This window comes from Lygodium microphyllum, chromosome 8, assembly GCF_053477565.2.
Source record: "Lygodium microphyllum isolate KBCC chromosome 8, Lygodium_microphyllum_v1.1.10, whole genome shotgun sequence".
Taxonomy (NCBI): Eukaryota; Viridiplantae; Streptophyta; class Polypodiopsida; order Schizaeales; family Lygodiaceae; genus Lygodium; species Lygodium microphyllum.
This window is the reverse complement of record NC_141142.1, coordinates 86,639,358-86,651,037: the sequence shown is the minus strand read 5'-3', so window position 1 is coordinate 86,651,037 and position 11,680 is coordinate 86,639,358. Positions and strand designations below refer to the sequence as shown.

Here is an 11,680-nt window from a genome sequence, read left to right as displayed (position 1 = left end):
TTACTTGGCCATGTGGTTAGTTTAGTTGGTATGGCAATTGACCCTGAAAAGATAAAGGTTATCATCTCTATGGAGCCCACCGCATACTCCAAAAGAGGTGCACAAATTTTTGTCAACATCAGTGGGGTATTATCAAAGATTTATCAATGCACTAGCAGAAAGAGCATTGCCATTGATTAACCTTCTATATTTTTACTATCTGTTTGAGTGAAATGAAGCCTATCAAGTATCCTCTTTGAGGATTAGAAGTAGAAATTAGCAAAAGTGCCACGAGGTAAAGTTTTCTATACATTTTTAGAAGCCACAATGCATAGTATTAGCCATTGTTTAGCTCAAATTTGGGATGAGAAATTGTATCATCCAATTGCCTTTGCTAGTAGGAAATTGGGGATATTTGAAGTTAATTATACGTACATGGAGAAATTGTGCCTTGGAATGGTCATTGCAATGAAGAAATTTAGGCATTATATTCTTTATAAGAAGGTAGTATTCTTTACAAAGGCGGAAGGAATGAGATTGTTGTTGAACAAGTTGTAGCCACCTAACTATTTAACAAAGTAGTTAATCACTTTGTAAGAGTTCAATTACAGGATTAGGAGCAAGCCACTGAAGTTGCAGGGTATTGTAGAATGTCTTGTGTATTTTGGGGAGCCAAAGGAGATTCTGGTTAAGAAAGAGATATTGAAGGTACAGCTCCCATCCCTTCCTCGTATGCAACTATAACACATTATTTATCTATAGGACAATTTGGAGCTCCTTTATCAAAGTCTGAAAAGAGAAAGATTAAGCAACAAGCATTGCGCTTTTCGATTATAGTGGGTGTCTTGTATCAGAGAGGAGTAGATCATATCTATTGTCGTTGTGTAGTACCCGAGGAGGTACCATGATCTAGCATGTGGGAGACATTTTGCTGGCGGGCTAGCTTACTGTCCAAAAAGTTCTCCGTGCTGGATATTGGTGGCCATCAATTCTCCAAGATACTTTTAGTTATGTTAAGTGCTATGATGTCTATCAAATACACAATGAAACGGAAAATCGTAGGTGACCTCTAAATCCTATTTTGGTACGTTACCCTTTGAAAAGTGGGGTATTGATTTTGTAGGACCAATATACCCTTCATCAACTACATGAAAGCGGTATATTATTGTAGCAACTTTAATAAGTTGAAGCCTTACTATGTATAACGTCTCACATTGGTCTGGGTGCCTATGCAGGTCCTTCAGGATTCAGCTTTAATGTGCATTAGGTATCAAGACGAGCAGATCAAACACATCATTCCCTATCTGGAGCATCCATATCTTGAGCAACTATACCACCAAGGTTGAGTGATCTAGTGGAGAAAAGGATATTAGGTTATTGAGTGGCAAGACGGATCCTTTACATGGAAAATTAAGGTCTACTGCCACCATTGTGAATGACTTCTAACTAGCATTTCTATTGAGTTTAGCAAGGAAGGACAAGTGAGGTGATTATTATAGCATAGCCTATCAATGAAGCCTGGGTTTATACTCTATATTTTGATGGAGCTTCCAGAGGGCGTGCTAAGCACACAAGAAATGATATGGTCATTAAAGATCCCCGACGTAGGGTTTTCATGAAGATGGGAGTCTATTTAGGACCCTCTTTTACTAATAATATGGCAGAATACAAGGACTTGATCATAGGGCTGAATGTAGCCCGATGTGGTGGTATCCACCGATTATTGGTTAAAGGTGATTCATAGATAGTAACCAATCAGCTAAATGGGACGTATAGTGTGCAGGATCCCTCTTATGAATGTATTGTTGTGCAGCCTTGGATATGTTGCATATCCTTGAGATGGTGGCTTGTCAACTAGTTCCTTGACAATGGAATCGCTTTGTGGATTCCTTGGCTAACTATGCTTTTCTGGAAATGTCTTTTTCAATTGTGGTCTAGGGGAGCCCTTGCAATTACCTCCTATACATCAGCCCTCAACAACTTTAGAGTCTTCTTGTTGTTGTTGACATGTCATATTTCTGCCATTGCCAATGATTAGTTTGGGTTATGAGCCAAGTACTAAGTAAGCACCTTCCTACTCTATTCTGGATGCGTAGGATTGTGTATCATCATATTTATTAAACACCCCTTGCTATTTATGCAGGGGGTTAGCTAATAACACAATGCACTTAGTGTAGGGCCTAAGAAGCCTTATCCTTGGTTGGTTTTGTGCTTTAGTTGAGTAACGTTAGGACCAAGGGATTATTTTAGCAGTAAGCTATGCTAAATGGTAGTAAAATATTTTATTTTATAAGGCCAAGAGGGCCATCTATGTCGAGTTCTAATGTTTTACTTCATAAGGCTAAGAGGACCATTCTGTTGGTTGTGAAATGTTATTTCTCTTTAGCACAAGAGGGCCATACGCTTGTTTGGTGTGGGTATGTTTAATAGTTTTCTGTTTTAGTGATTGCATCACATAGGTTGGACGAATTGCCTTGAGGGAGCCTTTTCTATGCAGGAGCTTCTTGTGGACATTCTAGGTGGTGTTCTCACCTTTCCGAGTTTTTCCCTTAAGCTAATAGTGTTATATGTGTATGTGGGGGTCATTTTCTTTTTGTTTGTGGGGATCGACAATCAAGGCATGAAGTCCTAGGGTTCGGCTAGGTATATATGGGGGAGATTTAAGTAGTCTTCTATCTTCGATCAGGACATTTTTAGGCATTAAAGACCTGTGATAAAGGGTAGTCCTTATGACCCTATCCTTTCTACTTGTTAGGCAGCTGTCCTAGGAGTCCCTGCTAGTGTGAGGCAACTAGAGAAGCATGTCAAAATAGCAAAGAAGAGCAAGTTCTAAATATATCTAAAGAAATAAAAATTACAGAGGTGTGTAAAAAGGGGTTCTAACCCCTCAATCAAAAAAGGAAAAAAAAAGAGAAAATTTTTACAAGCAATTGATTATCGCCTTGTGGAGGCCTAGTAGGTTCCTGGGGCCGAGTCAAGTCGATGCCTTGTCTTCCTAGGGTCAGATTATACTGGGCCTATCCCCACTGGATTCTCATGTCTTGATTCTTTCAGGGGATAGAGTGAGAGTTGTTCTTGTGCTTTGTTGAGTATGTTTTTTGTGGCAGCTTGATGCTTTTTTTGGTTGTTGTTTGTGTAAATCAGTTCGTGGGATTTCAAGAACTGAGTTGCCCTATCCATGGTCACCAATAAGAGCGGATTTTAAAGACCATTTTTAAAGAAAAAAAGAGCTCGAGATGCCGAAAACACCAAATTTTCATGCAAAATACAATAATCGTAGTCGATGAGGTGGAGTTTTCCTAGATGGATTTTGATGCAAAATGAAATAGTCTCACTTTGTCGATTGGAGTCTATTTGACCCCCCATTTAATCCCTGCAAGGTTTTGCATCATGAACCAGATACATGAACCGAGAGAGCCGAAAAGTGTGTCATGGGTCAGGTTTATAGAATTCGACATCAGAAGCTAGCCATCCAGTCGGATCTCGAATTTGGGTTTTTTTGCCCCTACGAAATGCAAAAATCCAACTGTTGGGCAGCGTGAACAACCAAAGTGTGAACCGGTTACTTAATTAATGAAATGACATGATATAAAATAAGAAAATCATGCAAAATTGCAACTGTGAGTAGGGAGGGGATGTAAATTTTTTTGCACCCCAAATTGGTGGAGAATTGTGGCTTTTCAATGTTGGGCATCATTAAGAGATGATTGGACATCCCTAATCTACTTCCCAAACACTTCAGTTTGGTTGTGAGCATGCAAATGATCATGAAGGGAATTAAAATTCCAATTTTTAGTCTTTCTCTCTCCTCTCTTCCCTGTCCTCTTGCTACTTGTTCACATGCCTGATTCTATGAGAGAAGGGGGTGGGGTTTGATGAAAGATGCTGATGGAATGATGGTGCTCGAGCAAAGGAGATCATAGATTGGGCTGTCATAGAGCATCATCGCCAAGAACAAGTATCAACGGCCTTCCAACCATGAAATACGTGTCTCCAAAAGTGTGATTCTATGCATAAGTTTTGTTGTGTTTTTGGGGTTTGTGCGGATTAGAAATGAATATAAAATGAATTCTCAGTGATTGTGATTAGTCCCAACCCATAAATTAGAAATATCAGAATTCTTATCAAAGTAAATGAAAAAAATAGTGAAAAAATGGAAAAATTTTAGGTTTTTGCATTGGAAAATTAAGAAAAAAATATGCTTTATACTCATGGAGGTATGACATGACTGGAGCATGGGGGATAAGCCTCAGTTTAGTCTTTTCTCTATGCTAAAGTATAGTTTTTACCGCTTTTACAAGAAAAACACATGAAAAATTGTCTTCTACACCTATCAACGCATGCATAACCTAAACAGTAGGGAGAAGGAGGGGTTTTGAGGGTGATTAGTTGTTGATAATATTCAAAATTTTGATCTATTTTCTTGTTCCTACCATATAGGACGTTTATAATTTAATTTTAAGAGGGTCTAACAGCACAATAATGCTCGGTGCTGACCCTTAGCAATGCAGCATTACCTGTAGAATAAAATCATTGAAAGAAATGTCTTTGCACCTCACAATGCTCATTTCTAAATGAAAAAATGATTGATCACTATGATTCATACACAATCACATTGTACGCAAATCATGGTGTCATTCTAGGTGCATTGCAATTGTATTCATGCATATGATCTACATTGAGTATGTGAGATGTCCCAAGCTGCAGGTTTAGACGATCGATTTCCTTGGGAACTATTTAGTGAGGAAAATATCTATATCTCTTGGAATTTTTAAAAATAAGAGTAGAGTTTTTGACATACATGCTATTTGTGTTAGCGGTGCATCGAGGGGCGAGTCCCCAAGGTATAGAGAGCCACAGTGGGGCCGCCGCATTCAGCTGAGGGGTGCCTCCTTCTGTTTGTGCTTATGAGGTGTTTTACACTAATATATGTGTAGAAACTCCTTTGAGGAGTGTGAGGAAGTCTTAACCCTTGGATTACAATTTTTAAAAAATGCAAAATTTACGATAAAAGTTAGGGCAGTGTGTCCGTTGTAGACGCTCCTAGCTACAAGACCGAGAGGGTGTGTTCTTTGAGTATAGAGAGGCCTAGCTAGTGCTTAAAGCCAGTGTCAGGCATGTTTTAGGTCACAATAAAAGATAACATTACAACGTGTGTTCATTCCATTGGAACAAATGTATCCTTCACTGCTTGAAGATTTCTTACAAGTTGGAAGTCCTTGGGAGTTACAGTGATATGCTTCTCATGTATTGCACAATGCTAAGCATCAATCATCAAGTCAACTAAAAAGATCTCTGCAATAGCACACTGTAGAGCATGAAGATATTCTTTTGTGAAGCGATCAGGTCTATCCTTACCTTGTGCCAAAAATTGTAGTAAATCGAGGGACTTGAAGATAAAAGGATAATGCGCACCATAAGAGACAGGGATAGAGACAATATAGAGAAAGTAGTGAACTACAGTCAAGCATTTCATTGCTAGTGGTTGTATATATACAAGGTACATTAAATGAGGTAGGTGAGCTTTATCTCTAAATACCTGAGATATTTACAAAGTGGATATCTATGAGATCCTTTTGTCCACATACTGACTTGTCCTTATCTTATCCAAACTTTTATCCTTATCCACAACTTTATCTTAACATCCCCCCTCAAAAGGATTCCATAGGTATCTGTAGAGAAAATAAAAGATTACATTGAATTCATCAATTTAGCTAGATGTTTTTCGCTCCCGATTAGATCATGCAAAGGATTTGCATGGCAATTTTGTGCTTCAAGTGAGGAACTGATTCGGTGAGGAAATCAATAGCATTATCACATGATGGCACATATTGAAGGATGATATGGGAACTTTTAACTAATTCACGTAAAAAATGGTATCTCATATCAATATGGTGGAGTTTAATGCTTAATTTTGATCCTTGAATGACAGAGATTGATGCTTCGTTGTCAGTGAAGATGGGAATTTGCTAAGGCTGATACCCAAAACTGATGTCTTCCAAGAATTTATTTAGATAAATTATTTCCTGGGCGGCCTTGTTGCATGCCACATATTCGGCTTCAGTAGTAGAAAGTGTATCTGAGCGTTGCTGTTTGGTACTCTAAGAGATGAGACCTCCTGCTAAAGTAATGATAAAACTAGTGAGAGATCTTTGGGTAGCAAGATCACCACCCCAATCTGCATTCGAATAAGCTCGTAAGAGAAAATCATTCTTGTCTTTTGTAAAACAAATTCCCACATTTGATGTTACTTTTAGATATCGCAAGACCCGTTTGAGCTGTTTCCAATGCTCATAAGTGAGTTGATACCTGGCCTTGGAGAGAATGTGTCCTGCATAAGATAAATTTGGATAGGTACAAGTAATTAGATATCAGAGATATCCAAGTGCTTCCATATACGGAATAGTCTCCATTTCATGAGCCTGATCAGTCGAAAGAGATTTTGGGCAAGTGAAGTTACCATGGTTAGCATGGAATAACGAGAGAGAATAGACATAATGTAGGTATGTTGATGCATTTTGATGATGTGGGTGACTGCTCAATTTCAATGCCAAGACAGTAATGCATAGGACAATAGTCTGTTATAGCAAATTGTGAAGATATGATAGATTTGGCTTTGGACATTGCATGAGGAGTCTTGGCAAGAATAGGAATGTCATCCACATAGGGACCTAAGATAATGATTCTGTTGCCCTAAAGAAGAGTATAAATGCTATGATCTATTTCTAGCATCCGAAAGCCATGGTGTAGTAAGTGAGAATGAATACGAGTGTACCACTGCCTTGGTGCATATTTTAGGCCATAAAGAGCTTTATATAGTAGGCAAACATGTGTAGGAAATTTGAAATCAACAAAGCTTGGTGGTTGACATATAGATTTTTTCTTCCAAGTGACCATGCAAGATGGCAGTTTTGACATCAATTTGGTGAAGAATTGATTTAAAATGGGCTGCCATGGAGAGTAATACCCGTAAAGAGGAAAAAGAAAGTACAGGAGAGAATGTACTTCCATAATGGAGGCCTTCCATTTCTTCAAAACCACGAGCCATAAGTCGAGCTTTGTACTTGTCAATGGAGCCATCTAGTTTGAGCTTTCTGCGAACTACCCATTTGCAGCTTATGGCAGATTCTCCAGGAGGAAGGGGTACCAATTTCCAGGGGTTATTGTGAAGTAGAGCTTTGTATTCATCAAGCTTTGTAGTTTGCCATTGAGAGGCTTTAGTACTTTGAAGTGCATGAGTAACAGTAGGGAAAATTGGAGCTTTGGGAATAATGATTGGAGGTGAATCTCGAGCTTGGCCAAGGGAAATGTTGGCTTCAAGATGAAGATCATGTGGGTTTTTGAAGCAAGGAGTTGATTGTGATTGTACCTCTTCAGTGTCAGAGTCAGAAGTACTAAATAGAGTAATCGCCATTGATGTAGAAGGTGGAGATGGAGGCCATAGAGTCATAACAATAAGAGCCATAGGAGAAGTATTGCTTGATGGTGGCTATGCGAGCAAACCTTCAAGGTTTTTTTTCATCAGTGGATGGAGCTAAGTTGGAATAGAGGAATGTAAAGGAGCCGAGTTTTCATGAGGAAATGAAGCTTGTGGAATTGAAGGATAGGAAACTTGATCTTTATATAGATTTTCTATAGTATGTTGGGAGCTTCCAAACTGTGGACGATTGAGAGAATGGGGCTGAAGTGGAGTGTGAGATTTGATTTTGGCAATGATGGCAGCTTGTTGGCTTGTAGAGGGATTATTGGAGTTGTCATATTGCATCGAATATGCTGCCATTTGGGATGAAATGTAGTCGCCTGCTATATGTCGTTGTGTGGAGGAGTTGGTGGCCTGGGACTGTTCAAGGAGTCCATTTGTTGTGTGTCGTCTAGTGAAGGCGATAGTTGCTGATGCGTAGTGATTGGGGATGCAGGTTTCTGCTTGGCACGATTATTCAGCATTGTTTGTATTGATATGGCGACATGAGACATGATTGGCGTTGTCGAAGGGTTTTCGAAAGCAAAGTCGCGTCTACAGAAGACCTTGACAAATTTCAAGATAGAAAATCAATCTAGCGAGATCATATTCAATTTGAAAGCTCAATTTCACATAATATGAGACATACAATCAGCTACATCTGATTGGGAGCATCTCCAATAAACGGCTTGACAAAAACTCATTTCAACAAATTTTTCATGTAGTCTGAATCCCTATGAAGCTTCTCTTGGAACTTTTTTAAACCACTGATTCATCATATCCATTGGAACAATAAGTAGCCTGTCTCTCTCAAAGGAACAAAAAGACTGCATAAAATTGAACAGGTTTTCACCTATCCGCATTGCTAGGGCTTCGATCTGCTGTTGTTGAGCAGCATTGATAGCAGGAAGAGAAAGCACATCTGCAACTGCGAGACCAATCTTTGCAGACAAAGGCACTGAATTTGTCTCGAAGCCCAACCTTTGGCATCAAATTTAAAGCCTGCTTGGACCTCTCCCTGCAGTTGTCCCTGTTTCTTGAGTACTTTGTAAGAGATTGGCGGTACAAAACCTTCCACAAACACCTTGTTCAATGGGATCCTGCTCCAGCATCTGAGCAAAATTCTCGTGACTTTTTAACAGAATCACCATTACCAACATGCATGATTCAATCAGGAGAGAAAATAGATGTAGCTATTCGCATCAATAGAATTTGATGAAAAGGAATGGGCTCCACTTACACAGCAGCCCCTAGAGGATCATCTGCTGTAAAAGTCTCTGTCAAACAGTTTGACATAAATTTCAGTGACCTCACTATCAATATTGAACACAAAAGTCTGGTTCCATACTGGATCACTCCCTGCATTTTCCATAGTGCGACTCTTTTGCGTTTGGTTGTGACAAACAATCACTGCATATGGATCAGATTTATCAAAGACGTCTGCTGCATCCGATACTGAGAATGATGAATAATCTATTCCTACTGCTACGAACAGGCCCGCTCCTTTGTTCACCACTACTACAATTGTGATTTAGCATCAAGAAGCTCATAAGTAGCACTTTCTGAAGTGCACCATCCACCCTGTTGCAGAGACCTACTGCCACCGCAGGCTTTAAGGGATGCGACAATCACATGTCCATCTGCCTTCTCACCAAATTGTCTCATCAAATGAAACAGTTTAATAGCCTGCTTGTCTTGGCCAAACTTGGAATTTGCAGATATGAATGTAGTCCATGCAAAGGTGCCGGCTTTGATAATCTGCTGAACATAAGGTTTGCATCCACCAAGCTCCTACAGTAAGATCCCCCTTTGCGCTTCTCGTTATCGGTCTGAGTCTGCTTTCGTCACTACAATTATCTTCCGTTTGAAAGTTGAGACATTATGGGCAATCTCAGCACAGAGCTTCCTGTTATGCATTATCAGAAGATCTAGCTCAACAGAGTTGTGCACCAAGAACTTCTTAAATCCATTGGGAAGGACATGTTGAGTCTTCTTGTTCATTCCATAACCAATATTGGGCATTAATATGCATCCTTTAAACTTCCGCCTGACACACTCTCCTCCCCTGTTTCGTCACTTCAAGGATTCGTAATTCTGCCTTAGGATGGGATAGATCAACCCCTGTGATTCTGATTAGCATCTCGGATAAGGAGGTGGACATGTATGAGTCTCCTTTGCTTTTTCTCCTCTGAAATCTTTTCCCCCCCGTTTCTTGCATCTTCCCCTTTTTGCTTTTTCTCCCCCCTCAGCTCTCGTTCGGCAAGTTCCTGCTTTTATTTTTCCCCAGCCCGATACAAAGCAGGTTCCCTTTTTTTGTAATTCTAAAAACACGGCCCCACTGGGTGGTCTTCTCAAACTTCAGTACTTTATCAACGGCAAGATCTAGCTCATTTTCGGCTGTCTGATGTACTTTCCGCATTTTATCATCTACAGCATCCCTTTCAGTTTTTATGGTTTGCAGATTGTTGTCATACCCTGCAGAGATGATGTACTCCCCATTTTGAATCTTGTCAAGGTCCATAGCTGCAGCTGCATAGTAATAAAACTGACAATTGCCTTCAAAACTCCAAGCTCAAGAACAAAACCCACTATTATCGGTACAGTAGTAAAAACACCAATCTGGAACAAGAACTGTGTGTCTAATGCACTTTGAAAGTTGTCAGCAAACTTGATATGTGTAACCACAAAGCCTCTTCCAATACCTCTATACTTAGCACCACCATGCAAGATGGTTCTTCCAAAATAATGTGTTCTTGTGCCCAATGAAAATGTGAAGAAAACTGAACATAATTGCAGCTACAACCACACACGATTCGCTATCTGCAAGTAATGAGTACACTTATAAAATCAATACATACATCCGACAGCTTGCACTCACTTTCCTTTTGCATTCGCCTAATCTTCAGTTAGAAGTTCAGAGCCATTAGTTATCTGAAAAGCAGTGCTGCTCACAACTCTTTAGACTACTCCATAGTGAACCGTGCGAACGGTGTACATATAACTTAAGGTCACCAATCGAGTGTCAGCATCATACAGTAGAAGACTATTTCAACCTGGGAGAAGCATTATACCAAAATGCAGTATGACTTGACTGCCATGACATATGTTTAAAGAAACTCTGATGTTTTCAAATGCCCATATGAGCATACCTATTACATAACCACACAATTTTTTTGATGCGATTTTTTTTTCCCTCTTCCTTTGCCTTGGAGGTTGTAGCACAACCCAGATTGCAGCATCAAAAACAGCCTTCACATTCTGTTGTGTTTTTGAGCTGCATTCAATATAGGCAGCAGCTCCTATCTACTTCTGGAGTTCCTCTCCAAGAGCAGTGCTAATAGGGACAGCACCAGGATGGTCCATAAAGAATTGTTTGTCATCTCTTAGATCAAGTTTGGTTCCAACAAGAATAACAGGAACTCTAGGTGCATAATATGTCAATTCAGGAATTCATTTTTTTTTATAATGTTCTCATAGCTTGCCTTGCTAGTCAAAGAAAAAGCTAGAAGAAATACTTCTACTCCTCTATAGCTCAGAGGACGCAACCTGTTATAATCTTCTTGGCGTGCTGTATCCAGAGTCCAAGGTTGACGGTAAATCCATCGACAATAACATTGGCACTGAAATTGTCAAACACAGTAGGTATATAATCAGTAGGGAAGGTATTGCTGGTATATGAAACAAGAAGGCAGGTCTTGCCTACTGTCCCATCTCCCACAGTCACACACTTGATGAATCTGGGATTGTTCATCATGATGGGTGGACAGAAATGTGGAAGCTTTGATAATGAAAGGGAGCAGCTGGTGCTATCTTTCACATGTCTCTGCTGCTGTTGTGCATGCCCAGCTCTCGAAGTGAGAGAACCTTGTATGATAGGTACTGGTCAGCACACACAAGGAGAGAGCCCTGCTTGCTTCAAGCTGTAAGAAATCAATGGTTCCTCTTGCTTCAACCGCCTCTCCACTATACTGCCCTTCAAAACAAAAACGCAAACACAACAACTAAGCATGTACAAAGTAACAAATGTCACACACACAACTTTTTGGTGGATTCCACACCTCGAATGCGCAGCAGTACGACAGCGTTGTCTGACGAGCTGGACCTTCAATTGATTTTGAAAGTTTTATCAAGGTTGGATTTTCTTCATTATGAATTGAAGATTTTGGAGGTGAGGGTTGTTCACATGACCTAACCAACTTTGAACCTTTAAAATGAGATAAGTATGACGATAATGGTGAAGAG

At 39.8% G+C, this 11,680-nt stretch overlaps 1 pseudogene; it reads right to left on the bottom strand.

Moving 5' to 3' along the window:
* Positions 1 to 10,590: 10,590 nt before the first annotated feature.
* On the bottom strand, positions 10,591 to 11,192 carry LOC148032547 (rac-like GTP-binding protein 5 pseudogene; annotated as a pseudogene).
* Between the last annotated feature and the right edge of the window lie 488 nt (positions 11,193 to 11,680).